Source organism: Geospiza fortis, unplaced genomic scaffold, assembly GCF_000277835.1.
Source record: "Geospiza fortis unplaced genomic scaffold, GeoFor_1.0 scaffold171, whole genome shotgun sequence".
NCBI lineage: Eukaryota > Metazoa > Chordata > Aves > Passeriformes > Thraupidae > Geospiza > Geospiza fortis.
In genome coordinates this window covers 8,617,606-8,632,687 of record NW_005054313.1, presented here as the reverse complement: position 1 = coordinate 8,632,687, position 15,082 = coordinate 8,617,606, and positions in this window count along the sequence as shown.

Genomic DNA, 15,082 nt, shown 5'->3' with positions numbered 1-15,082 from the left:
CACAAAGAGACAGAAGCATCATGTGATCTACAGGATATTTGGAACAGACACATTTTTATCTTCTCTGCTGGCCAAGCACTCTGGCAAAGATAATTGGTTGTTGGATTGTGGTATTTCTTTTTTTCCCTCTTTTTTTTAACAGTCAGAATCACAATATTATTAAAGGTATTTCCACAGAGTTTTTATATTTATGAATATTTAATACTGCTCTTAATAGTGAAAAAAACCCAAAAACAAAAAACCAGAGATTAACTTTGGTGTGTTTTCCAAGAGTATTTGAAAGAAAGCACGGGCCTTAAATAATGAGATGCCTCTATCACTGTGTTGTACAGCTGGGATCTTGCATGGAAAATACCTGAGGTGAAAGAACTGCAGTCAAGATCAAGCTCCCAGTGTTGAAGACAGCCACAGCCCAGGTTTGCCTTTCAGCCACTAAAATGGCAACTGCTGGGTTTGGTGCTTACCTTCAACCAATATTTTATGGATTGTTGTGTCCTTATAAAACTTGAAATATTTGCCTTTTGTATATAATAATTGTGTACGTGATTAATTTCTTCCCAAGATAAATGTTAAAAATGTGTCCTTATTCTCAAAGGGGCTCCTGCATTTTACTCATTCTATGGGCTGATAATGTTCTTGAATGGAGGAACATGGTCATCTGTAACTCATGAAGAAGTTGAAGAAGCACAGAACTACTATTAAGGACATGAAAAGATATTTTCTTTTGAAACAAGCTATGCAATCTCTCCCATAAAATGCATGAATGCAGTTCTATCTTTTCCTTTCCTCTCCAGCTGGAAATCAGCTAGATCTTTTTGTTGGGTTTTGTTGTTATTGTTGTTTTGGGGTTTAAATTTTTTTTTTTTAATTTTTACTTCCAGTATTGTTTAGGTACTGGGACCTGAAGACAATCATATGTGTATTAATTATTGTTCTAACAGTCAATAGAAGGGCTCTGTCACTTACATGGCTTCTGTATCAAGGTCATCACAATTAAAACTTTTGAAGCATTCTGTTGTGCTTTGAGAATTTTTAGGCTGACCACATACTAATTTCCTTTCTGATCATTATTCCAATTACTATAAAGTTAAATCTTTCAAAGAATGAAATGTGTTATATAGAAAACTGTTAAAGTAGAGAACTTAACCTGTTTATCATTTCTGTAGGGATGGTGATGCCTGTCTACCTCAGAAACTCTTCAGTGTGGTGAGCTTGCAGGGCAGCTTGCTGTTCAGATTTACACACTATGAATAAAGAAGAAATATTTATCTGGCAGCATGTGTGTACATTAAAAGTTTCAATGGAAATTTTGGATATTCAAAGTATACAGGACAGACATGTCTAAGATTGCACAGTGAAAATGGCAGTAATTTTTACATTTATTTGTAATACATATCTTAGAGCTATCATGTTCATTGATGTTTATGGCATTTTAATGCTTCCTCCTACTGATTTCTATTTAGGTGAAGAAATGAAAACCTGAATTCCCTTACCCAAGTTAAAATTAACAGAAATCAACCCTCATATTAAGTTCTGATTGAGTAAAAAGAGATTCAAGCCTGTTTTTCATTTTGAGCAGATTAAGTTAGATGTATCAGCTGATTCAAAATATTTGCAAGACATTGGCATTAAGAGAGATTGTGTCAAAGTTACTTCCTCTTAATTGAAGGATCAGCCTAATTTTATAAAAATTTATTTCAAGACAGACATTTAATCTTGGAAGCCTTGTGAGGTGTGTAGGAAGATATGATTAGGATGTATTTGTAAAATACTAGGTTACAAGATTTGGGATCAGATTATCCAGATAAAAAGGATCTGGTGCTGATGACATAGGTCAGTTCCTTTTGGCATCAACATTCTTCTGTGTGTTATGATTGTTATTAGCTAAAATTCCCATTTTCCTGACACTGTGTGTCATTCTTGGGTTATATCATACTGAGCTCTTAAAGGATGAGTGGCCTTGGAAGTGCTCGGTGTCTTGTTTCCCTGAGTCCTCTCTGACCTGGGTGTCACAGGTCAGCCCTTAGGAGACATGTGAGCTTGCAGCCAGATGTTTGACCTTGGAGTCATCCACCTGAGCTGAGAAACAAAGAGAAAAATAAATTAGGAGCACATTGTGGAGAAATATTCCTGTTCATAGAGACGTGTTCTAGCAAAATACTGCAGATACAAATGTGTGCAGCTGTCCTAACTGCCTTTATTTTTTTGACTTACATTCATGTCCTGTAACAAAAACCAGAGCAACATTGTGTGTGTGTCCCTGGCGTTTGAGAGAGATCTGTGCACTCAGTCCTTCAGCACTGCCTAGTGGTGGGTGAGTATTCCAGCACCTGATGGCAAAGGTGAGGGGTAGATTTCTGAAGAGCTTTGTATTGGTGCTTTCACAGTTGACTGTAGCTGGATGTCTTGTGACTAGCAGTTTTCTTACAGCAAGATTGTTAAGTGAGTGGTTCAGTGGGATGCAAATTTAATCCTGTCAAAAGGTACCAAACCTGCTGGACTTTGGCAGTTGTATTACTGGCACAACCTAGCAGATTCTCTAGCAAGTGTTTCTTCAACCAGCTTTACTCTAAAAGAACTATCAGGCCATGTGGAAAAAAAACTGGAACAGTGAAAGAGGTTTAGATTAAAACAGTTTTGGATTTGGCCCAAAAGTATGAGGACATACATTTTGAATTGCAGGAAAGTGTTAAATATAAACAGACATTACTATATTTTTTTTCAAAAATGGACAAAGAAAAATGGAAACCATTACCTAAAGCATCAATCAAAACAGCTATGTGTGTGGTCTCTCATTTATATACAGTTAAAGCATCTTGGGGACAAAAAAAGAGTTGTGAAAGTAAATAAAACAGTATCAAAAAGTAAGAAATAACTTGGTTATTTTAAGTGATGGTTGTTTTAAGGAAATACAGTAAGCCAAGATTTGCAACAGCCTGCAGGTCAAAAATCTGATTTGCATTACTTCCACATTAATCTCCAGTAACTGCTGACTTCAGTGGAATTAACTCATGTCTGTAATTGGATCTGTGTTGGGGAAAGTACTTGAGGTTTTGCTGCAGTTCTTTGTGTCCTCTCATGCCCTTTAATGTAATCTTAATATGCTGAATGCTCTTTTCTGAACCAATAACCACATGCTCTTCTTTGTCAACAGGCTCACTGTTGGAATCTCTTGCAGTCACAGAGGAACAGTCTCCTTTCCTTTTCTCCCTAGGACTAATTTGTATCTCCTTGTGCATGTTAGAGGCACTTACTATGAAACCTCACAAGGTGGCACCACGCCACCATAACGAGTCATAACTTCATTTAACAGTTTAAATGTCCCTGAAATACAGGATACTCTATAGAATCTATAATGCCACAAACAAAAATATGAAACTGTGATTAATTACTGATTTTAAAACTGTACATAATTACAGAGAAATTTTTGTTTCTCAACAGCATATCAATAAAAATATGTTTTAATAAAGTCCCTTAAATTGAAATGTACGTTAAAAATTAAAGAGGGATTTTCTTGCTGAAACTGTAAACAACTCATATTCTAGAAACTTGAATTGGTTAAGATTATATTCTCAAATAATAGAATATAAAGTAGAGTTTTTGTTGTGGATGGGAAATATTACGCTTGTGAGCTCAGGATCCCCAGTAAATCAATTTGGGCTGAAATAACAGCAAGATTAAGAAGAGTTTATAATGTTATTGCCCAATACACCTTGTCTGGGACAGACAATGGAGTGAAATTTGATGAGGAAGACATTAAAGATAATAAAATTATCATTGTTCATGTCCTCAGGAAGATGTGTGTCTGAGACAGAAGTACAGAACCCATGAAAGATGTTGTTCTTTTTTGTCTGTATAATTTTGCAGTTTTGGGTACCTTGTAGAGATGTTAGTGACACTGAGTGACTATCACATTCTCTTTGGTGGGGAGAAAGAGGAGACTGTTCTTGGTAGAATTCAAAGAGCATCAGCATTTAAGATAACAGTGCCTTTATTTAACTCTAAGTTCTGCCATCCTTGTCTGTAAGACATTTTCCAATCTGAACTCCAAGTGAAATTCCCCACTGTCTTTTCCTTTTGACTGCCTGATGTTGGCAAGAGCAGTGAGGAGCCCAGGTGTGCCAGCCCTGGGTGCTCTGCAGTTGCAATGTAGATGAGTCCTTCCCTCTGCTCTTTCCCAGTCAGGAGCTGCTCAGAGGCAGAAATTTTCATGCACAAAGCCCTGACTGCCTTGTGCCATTCTGCAGGTACGGGCTCCGTGGCTGTGCTCACGAGCCCTGCAGCACAAGGCACCATCTGTACCCTGCTCTCCAGTTCCTGCTCAGGCAGCTTGGGGCCACATGTGCCTGCAAATGTAGGCCAGAGTGGTTAAATCTGCTGAAGAGGGTTGTGGGCACCAGGCCAGCCTCGTCCTTTTCTAACTGTAACTTTTCTTCACTGAAATCAGTGGATGTGGCAGCCTGCCAGGAGCAAGGCAACTCGCTGCTGTGGGCTTAATCACAGCTTGGGCAATTCAACAGGGATCAGGCTTGCCCTGTGCTCTGCACACTGACAAGCTCTGGGAATTGGTAGCTGCTGGTTGCATGGGTGGTAATTGAAATCTTTGGTCTGGTCCCTCATGTAGAGCTCTGTTTACTTGGTGGAAATGATTTACAGTTTAGTCTGGGAAAGTATTCATCCGTCCAGAAGTCAGATCCAGCTTTTTCATAGGCATCTAATCCCCTTGGTAATGGGTGTTATGGTTATGGGCTGTTTCTCACATCACTCTGGAGGCAGCACTTCACAGAGAGTGAATTCATGTGGATCATTAGTAACCTTTTATTAGCAATCTAATATTCAGAGCTACCAATGACACTTAGAAATAAATTGATATTCACCAGATTTCCCCCCCATCCCAGCTGAAAGGAAATGATCTCTTACTTAGACATCTGCTTATAGAATCAGAGGATCACAGGAGATGCTGAGTTGACCCATCAAGATCATTGAGTTCAGCTCCTGGCCCTGCACAGGACGCCCCAAGAGTCACTCCAGGTGCATGAGAGTGTGCTCCAAACTTCAACTTTGTCTGGTTTGGTGCTGTGGCCACTGTCATTGTGGACTAGTAGGCCCTGAGAGGAAAAATATTGATATTTTAACCAAAATGGTATTTTATGTTTCCTGGAAATTATGTTGCTTTTTTTTTCTTTATACAGATAAAAAGTTCTGCATACAAAAAGCTGTAGATTCAGAGAGAATTCCTTCTAGAAGTTTGAAACTGAAAGACTGTTACTGTTCTGCCTAAACAAATAGGTTAATTGATGTATATGTTCACAGGAATAAATTCAATTCCAGGAAATTCAGTGAGGCCTTTCATATGTTTAAAAATGTTCATCTCTTATATGGCCATTTTAATGACTATTGTTCTTCTAATCTTAGAACTAAATATGATAAGCAAGTATATAAAAATTCCCTATTGTAATTTCACACATCCTCATAATGACAGTAGCATGAGAATTTGCATTCACTAATCCCTCTTACTACACGTCTTTAAAATTGAGCTTTCTGCAGAATTTACTTGTAAATATTCCTAGTGAAATGACTTAGTCTCAGGTAACTAATTCTCAGTATTTTTTTCATTTTCAGTTATCTCCTCTCACTGAAAAAGCAGAGGCAATAATTGGTATCCAGAGACATTAATGTGTTTTGAGGTATTTTCATTCCAAGGAGCTCACCAAGTGAAACAGTGGGTTATTGATGCCACATGCTCTGCCAGATTGGCTTAGAGGAGTTTTTTTCTCTCTGGGATAATTCTGTAGTGGGCAGATATCCTTGAGGGCCAGATCTCCACAAGACTCCTACTCTTTTCAGTAGGCAGGCTTCAGATCAAGTCCTTAAATAGTATTTTGCTTTATTCAAGCATGGAATGCGTAAAAAAATTGAAAACCTGCTGATAATAAATTATTCTGTTTCTGAAGAAATACTAATATGCAGGCAGAGATGGAAAACAGATTTACTGCAAGTATTTTTACTGTCTCATTCTCTATGAGACAGTATGTAAAATGGAAGAAAACATTAAAACTTTGTATGACAGATAAGTGAAGAGGAATTGTAATTATCTTTAGTATGTCCCTTTGATTTTGAAGAGCTTATTAAAACATGAATAGCTAATCTGAGAGTACTGAAAAATGCAAAAAAATACTTGCTTAACCATTTCATCTGTGTCTGACACATTTTGTTTGAAAGTTTAGGCTTTACTACACTAAACATAGAACATTGGAGTTCTCATAAAGAACACAGGCATTAGAGTTCTCACTCTATTTCCTTTAAAATTGTACAGAACTCAGCTATCATTCCCTCTCATTTGCTTCCTTGAAATGAGGACATTCTGTACACAAAGAGGCTGCAGACTTCCTACTAATGCCACTGCCCTTGGCATTATGAGTAAGCATTTCACAGAATAAGTTCTGGTAAAGCCAGAGGAAATACTTTGAACAGTATCTTCATATTTCTTCCCAAATTCCTTCTGGGAAGAAACCTGATATTTATTATATCCTTTTGAAAATATCAGTGTGTCCTTTGAAGATTCACTCTTATTCATATCTTCAGCAGAGATGGGGTAGAACACCCACAGTTTCTGCAGTTCCTCTGTTGTAGTGTGGAGAATAACAATGCAGGGAAAATGGAGCCTGTTATCTGAGAAGAGCCTAGCAAAAACCTTGACTTAGTAAAATGAAGCTGAGGGGATTATGAATACAGGAAGCTTGATTCAGTGACCTGAATTTGGAACCCTACAAAACCTTCTACCTTTCCTTATCCTATTTATCTAAGATATAAAGCAGGTGGAATTATTTAATTGATGTCTGATCCAATAATCTACAAATGTGATTCTTTGTGGCCTTTAATTCTTTTATATTTCACTAAAAGGGGGGGAAATGAAGGGTTTGCCAAAGAAAAGAGAGTCAAGGACATTTCCCTGGACATCTAATGATTAATTCTGCCCCCAAGCAAAATCTTCAATCACCTCCACTGCTGACGTAGCCAATTCCTAAATTTTTTTATCTTAGAAGGCCATTATAGGGTCAGGAAGAAAAGAAAATCCTGGCAATAGTTTTAAATCAAGTTCATAGGTGATTTCATTTTTGTGAATGGGATTTCCTTTCTATTTAAGACCATCCTTCTTTTATATTTTTCTACTAACATTGACACTGGAGTAGTGTTGCTGGCTGCCTACATTATCTTTTTATTTCTTTTTTGGACTCATGAAACAATTTATATCCTTTCTTTAATGATTTTTGTTAACTCACAATAGAAGTTTGGGGGGTTGTTGTCAGCTGTGATTTACAATTGTCTGTGATGCATAGCAGGGACATGATCTGTTTGGTTTTCATCTTTTATCTATGGGCATAATGAGCTGCTAAAAAGAACTTGTTTAAACCAAAAAAAAAGTATTCAAATGCTAGTACCACTGAGAATGGAATTTTGGCCTGATGCTTCTTTGAATGCACGTGATCAGTAAAAGCAAATAAAGAAAATGGAAATAGCTACATGTCCTTCAGGAATACTCACATTACTTTGGGATCTGGAGGATAGAAATTCCTCTTCATTGCATTCTTGTCTTTAATCCAGTTGAAATGCAGAAGTGCAAAGTACTAGTAGATTTTTTAAATAGAGCTTTTCTGAAGTTCACAAGAAGAGACAAGATATTTTTGTCAAAATTTTAGATAGATTATGGAAGATGAGCCTAAACTGCTGTGTCGCCCACTATTTTTTTTCATGGGTGCATGATTGCAGGTGTTTTTATTCTGAAGGCTTGTATTTTGTCCATCACTGAACTAGAACAAGATGTATAGTTTGTATCCAAAATCCGCCAAAAAGCACAAGAGAATATCTGGACACTATGAGAAAGAGTATTTTCTTAGTTAAAAAGTTATTCCACTTTAAGTACGATTATTTTGTCTGCTTTAAGATTAGTGTAATTAGGTGTAATAAAGTGTAATTAAGTTTGTCCCCAAAAATGGTCATTTTGGGGTGTTATTTCTGTTCTTCTTTTACAGAAGCATGTTTATTCAGCTGTAACCACAAGTGTCTAACAGTACCTTGAGCAGATCTGAACAGAGAAATAACAACTATCAAACCATACCTTGGTGTAAAATACTACCAGAAAGCCTTAGTGCTGAGGGTATCCTCAGTCCCAGCAGTACAGCCACAGCAGCACAACCTGTACAGCACAGGTACAAACTGTCTACTTGTACAATTAGTACAATCATCCTGCCAAAACATTGTACCAGAACTACCAGGTTCTGCTTCCAGGTCAGGCTGTATTGTTCAGTGGATCAGTTTTATTCTTAACAGATGTTTCTTGTCTCTTGATCCACTTGGTGTGAGAGCTCTCCACTAGAACTGCCCATATCCTACTCTTTTTCCTCAGGTAAATTTATCACTCCTTCAGGAATTGTGTCTCATTTGGGACTGAAGAGTCTGGGTTGACACTCAGTGCACTGACAGTAAATAAGCCATCTTGGTTGTCCTCATTACTCCTTACTTTCATTTCTTCCAACAGCCTTCTCCCAACAACCTTGTGTCAGCCCTCTCTCTTTTCTGCTTTCTTGGCAGAATACAATACTTGAGATACTCCTTTTCTCCCCAAAAGCTCTGCTTCTGTGTGTAGAGGTTGCATGCAGGAAATAACTGGGTTATGCCAGTACACAGCAGTCTTGTGACTGGGGAGCTGTTCTGGTAAATGCTTGAGGTTAACTTGGTGAAGGCCTCCAAGATTCCAAACAAAAGTGATTGCTAGAGCTGTTAATTGCTTTGAATATGGTCGGTATCCATTCCCTCACCTTTGTGAAACGTTGCTCAGTAGCCCAAAAGGCAACAGAATGCAGTGCTGTGGTATAAACTGACACTCCTCAGCCTGAGCACACATGGACGGTGTTTTCGGACAGGTACAATTACAAATTTGGCATATATGATTCTGGTAACATTGGATACAGGAGAGATTTGTCTAGATATGAGGGCATAATTTTCTCACCTTTTCTTAGATAACACTGCTATTCAGTGTCTGCCTCAGCGGGGCAGGACTTGGATGAGTTTGGCTCCAGATTTAAATGTTGTGACTTACTCTTGAATCTGTATTTCCTCAGTTGTCCATTTGCTTCCTGTCTTTCTACAAAGCCAAAACCAGGAGTTCCAAAACAGAAAACCACAGGAAAAGCTGCTCTGGTAATGTTTGTCTTGAGCGGAAACAAATAGCAATAGAGATTTCCTGCAAAATAATTTTCATGTGACAAATGTAGCCTGGATTCTAGACCAAATAGTCTGGCTGAATCTCTCTATTTTTAGTTCAGATAATATCTGTTATAGCTTTTTCAATTTTAAAAAATACGTCTTTCAGTTAACTATCTGCAGGGTTTTTAAATCCCATTCATCTTCGACAAATACAATTACCCTTTACTAGAATATTTGGTTCATTTATTGAAAAGTGATGAATAGACTTGTTATACAGTTAAGAATTCAAGAATTAGAAGGATTTGAAGAAAGCTTATTTGCAAAGAGCTGGTGTGACTGTTTGATGTAACTTTTAGCTAACACCTCTAAGTATGTTAAGCAGTTCATGGTCTACACCAAAAGAAAAGTTCCTGTCCAAATAATTTAGGCTGGAATTCATTCCATTGAAGTTCAAACACTGCAATGATTTGCTCTCCATCATCTGCTGCTTTCCCATTGACACTAGATGGAAACTGGAAGGGATGGATTTCTCACTCACAATATACCTTCCATGTGTGGATTATACAGAACTTGCCACTGCAGCATTAAACCTCAGTTAAATATCTAAAGACTGGGGAGAGGAATCAGCTCTCAGTGAGATGGACATTCAAACTTAAGATAAAATGGTGAGAAATAAGAAGAGCGTGTTTGGATAAGAATTAAAACAGTGGGTGCTGGTGGCACTGAGGGTTGTGTGTAAACTGTAGCTGTAAGTACAGAACCATTCACTGAGGCACACACATTGTCTGGGCTTGTTCCTGCAATTCCTGGGAAAAACAACTGGAACAAGACAGTGAAAGTTTCTCAACATTCCCATGACTGCAATTATCTGACATCAGCACTAAGCTTCAGCTATGAGCTGTTCTCTCTTTGAAGAGGTTTCTATTACAGTGTAAATGGAGGGAGGGAAGTGGTCCACGACTACTGTGCATGGAAACAAGGAAGTTTGGGAGCTACTGAAGAGATGCAGTTTCATGGTTGCAGTTAATACAATGGAAAGGTGTAAGCCAGGCTACAGTGTCCCAGGAAATGAGTTAGAAAGTCAGGAAAAAGGCCATAGTGTGATTGACAGGTGAGAAAACTGGCTGGGCCTCTGAAATGTTGTGCTGAAAGTAAACACAACTTAAGACACTAATGGGATGTATAACTGCTATTTAGCATCACCTAGTATCACCTAGTAAATTTAGGTGATCACAGAATCTTTCTTTTTACTGGATGCTTCTGTAAGTCCCCATTGTATGTATATATTTGATTCTCCAAAGGAATGAAGTATGACATGGAAGTATATCCATTTATGTAATAATATAAAGAAAACATCTATATGAATGGAAGTAAGTTACACTGTATGCTGCTGAAATAATTGTGTTTTATTAATTGTGTCATTAGCTTCGGTTATATCTCTTACCCATTAATCATCTAATCTCTACAACAGTACTCAAAATTCTGCTTTTCCTCTTCAGCATACCTGCCAAGCCCTGTGGCAGTTCTCCAGCTCCCCAGTTCTCCATGGGATCCACATGGATGCTGACAGGCCAAGGACTGTGTGCATATGGATTGCTCAGCTTCTTGCCACAGTTAAGTAATTCCTGCTTTTCTGTTCATAAGAGGTCTAGTTTGACTCTTTCTCTTCTACACAACTACCAATTTGCCTGGATATCTTCACAAGTCAGATTACAGATTTCCAGCTAGAAATCAATACTGCCATACACTGAATTGTATGTTGTTGCTTTTTCATAGTGAAGAGTTCTTGCTAAAATGCAGTGCAATAACAGCAAAAAAAAATAGTAAGCTCATGTATTAATGTTGTCATGTAGTCAACTGGTGTGAGATGAGACAGTTAACTGAAGTTAAATAAGATCTTTCCTACTGAATCAGAAGCTGCAGCTAAGCTTCCCTGCTTATCCACAGCTTGTATCTTTTTTTCATTTTGAGAGGGGAACACAAATGGTGAATGTGAAAGAGGAATGGAGCACCATCTAGTGCTTAAAGAATAATGCTGGGAAATGAGACATTGCTAGCACTTAAAACAGTCCGTGTAATTGTTTGGCTGACTTGCTTGCATAGAAGGAAAGAGAATATTCTGGAAATGTAATACTGTGATATTCTTCATGGACCTTGTGGTGACTGAGAGGCAGGGGGATGTAGAATGACACGTCAGACTGCATCAGAAACAGTCATTTGGAAGAATACTTTGCCTGTTTATTGGTTAAAGAAAAAGCTTAGGAACGTTTTTCTCACTCTCTACCTCCAAATAATTTAAATAATAGTAGGCCAAAACCATTCAGCCTTCAAAATAATGTGTGATAGAATATGCAAGTACTGTACATAGGCTATAGCAGGGTGACAGTACTGACCTTGGCAATGACAGTCATAGATAACATTTTGCAGGAACCTGTGAAATGTTTGTTAAAATGGAATAAAAGTAACAGTTTAGCCCACATCTCAGCATGCAGGTTTGGGCTGACACTGTGTGGGACAGGAATGGAGAGGGGCAGTTGTCTGTAGTTCCATTGCTCTGGAAAGAAAAGACCAATGGATGTTCTGTGTGAGCTCTGAAAAACTCTGGGGTTCATCTCTAATGGAATCCCTATTTGTCAGAAGATATCAGACAAGAGACAGTAATTTTTGCTTTCTGTGAAGCCCAAAAGATAGGCTGGAAATAAATCCCCATAGACCAATGTCTATAGAGCAGGTATTTGTTTATTGCAGTGCTGGTGGTGAGGAGGATAGCCCCACCTAACTCACCCACCCTTGCCAAATGCTGTGGTATATTTATACAGTAAGTATTTCTTAGTCTTACTGTGTCACTAAAACATCATCATATACACACAGGAGCTAATTTATATAGTATGATCTCATGGTTATTAGATTTTGCACTGTGCTTGCTCCTCCCCAATTTTGGGGTCAGGGGTCTTTGATGAATGCTTCCAAGGTCCTCCCATCTGAACTTCTCACCTTTGTCTGTAGAGCATGTGCAGTTATGGTGTTCCTTGGTCTGTCTGGTCTTAACAGGCCTAAATTCTTTATTTTGTGGCTAATTGGCTTTACATTTGCCAATTTCTCATTAGTACTATACTTATCTATCTCTAAAGCTATCCAGCTGGTGAGTTTTTTCTTCTTTTTTTCTATTCAGCATTAAGCAACTAGTTAATTTTACACTAATCATTGCATTGTATAGAAAGTTATTTATATCAGGTTATATAGGTGTACAATTTATGATTGAGGTTATACAGGTATAAAAAGCTATGATTTAGGTTATATAGATATATAAAAAGTAATGATTTAGGTTATATTGATATCAGGTTATATAAATATATCACGTTATATTGATATGTTATAACTCAAGCTATATAAGCATCTTGTAACTTTGATCTAAGTTATATAGGCATTTGGAAAGAAGCAGTGTATGCTCTCAGCCACTCTAATTTTGGAGCTATGATCTCACTTTAATCAAAAGCACAGTACAGATATGCTGTTTTATTTATCCATGTTTCCTGCAATTCTGTAAACATGACAGCATGAGCCTGGCACAGACACAAGCTGTATCATCTCTGCCTCCATATTGATGATAGACTTCCTTTTTTTTGCATATTTACCTTTTTTCAAGAGTAAATGTGGACTGACTCAGGAACCATGAAGGCTCATATTCATTATAAGATAAAGTCACTATATTTATTACAAGTTAGACCAGTCTCAACTTTTTGAGAGTAAATACATTTTTATTTTTATGTGGAGATTTTGCCTTGTATGCCAAAAGTACTATAATTAAAATACTAGTTAACTTTTAGGAGAGAAAAATGCAGCAGAATAAAAGGGAATTTCAAGTATTTTCATGTTTGACAAGCTTTGTGGTCCTTTTAGGAGTATAATGACTGTCTCACTGTGTGTAACATTGGCTTGCCTGTTGCATTATGCTTTGGAGTTTTGTGCACACCAAAAGCTTCATTGACCGTGGCCTCTGGCCAGGAGGGAAATCTTGCCTCGTGATATGCTATTTTTAGTTGTTTTCTAGATATTTGTTAGCAACAGAATGTCATCTATGCATCCTGGACATTAAAGGAAAAAGCAGGTAAATGTATTGTTTTCATTTAATTCACCACAACAACTTAGAGATAAGTTGCTGTTATTTGCCAGTCCACATCTGGATCTGTTTGTGAAAAAGTGCATACATGAAATAAGGAACTTATTTCCCAACAAGGGGAACTGTATGCTTACATGAATCAGCTGTGAAATTAGGGGATTCTCCTGCTATGAGAGTAGTAAGGAAGCTAAACAGAAAATTTAAAAAGAGAAGTACTGACAGCAAAATTTTGAGGATTTGGGATCCTGTGATTCTTTGATTTGCTGCAGGATGTAATCACTGATAGCCAGCAGGAGTCATGGGTGCTCAGCTCACAGAGAACAAGGCCACACTTCAGTACACCGATGAGATAATGTAACAGATCAGGGACAAGTGCTGGGGCACTTCAACTTGTCTAAATGGCTGAGATAAGAGAGCGGCAGCTTCCAAAGGGAATCAGTGTTTCCCCTGTGTAACTCATGCTCTGGCAAATGACACTTGGCAACAGGAGCATGATGAATACTTTGTATTTGGGGAAGAAGAGACTGAGCAGTACGTGTGGAAGAAACATTATTGACCTGTTATTAAAGCAGGATCAACCCTTCTGACTGTCCACATTTACTAAAAGAATCCCAAAAGAAAAATGTCTAGCCTTAATTTGCAATGTGTAATCTTTCAGTAGATCCCACTTATGTCACGTGAGTTGACTGGGGAGAGAAGTTCCACACCTCGTTTTCTGTAACAAATCACTCATGTTTTCCTGCCAGAAGAACACTGGCTATCTCCTCACTTGGCACATTTCTGGTCAAGAGGTGACAGCCACAGGGGAGGACTTGAGGAATGCTGCAGTTCCTTGTGCCAACATCCAAGTAGGACCCGTGGACAACCATAAAAATACTCAGGTGCTTTATATCCTTTATATGCTTTACCATAGAATGAAAATATTTTCTGATGAGACAGTTACTTTTTAATGAGAAATTCGTGAAGGCATTTAGAAATGAGGACAGAGTGAGAAGCTCTGGAGAATTTAGGATTTCTGGGTAACTGGAACTTCCAAACTGTCAAAATTCAGCCAGATGCTATTTCATAAATAGCATTGTACTGATAAAAACACCATAGCACATATCAGCTTCAACAACTACTTTGACAGCAAACCTTCCTTGCTGTATTTAAGGGTGAGAATGAAAAGCTGTATGTCATTAAACATGCAACAGTCTCCTCCCATTTTTGGATGGTTATGCCACATCAGACTGTTTTCTCTATGAGTACCAGAGCATTAGGCATGTTTAAAGGAAACACGCATATACTGTGCTCCAAACACTCAGAGAAATGAAGTTATGTATCTCCCTGTGGTAGCCTGGTGTCTTCACAGTCAAGTTTCCTATGTTAGAAGTTCCTTATTGTTAACACCAGAAGTTCCCTAGAGCCCAAAACGTGCTAGGCGTTTCAGTAAGGAAAAAAAAAAAAAAAAAAAAAAAAAAGAGTTTGGTCTGTAGTCATTCACAAGCCTACTCCCGGTAAAATACAGCTTTTTACCCACTGCTGCACCTTCATTTTCCATATATTTTTCGCACTCCTTTGGCTGCTGCTGCGATGCCGGGCAGGGATAGGATTCAGAATAGGAGACTTCATGAGACTCCAAGAGAAGGGTTTTAATCTGATCATAGGCCAAGGTATGATTTGGAAAACTGTATTTGATTCGGTCAGAAAAGTGCCGGAGCCAGGCAGCACGAGAGCCCGGGACGGTGCGTGCGGAGCGAGGAGCGCCGTCCCACG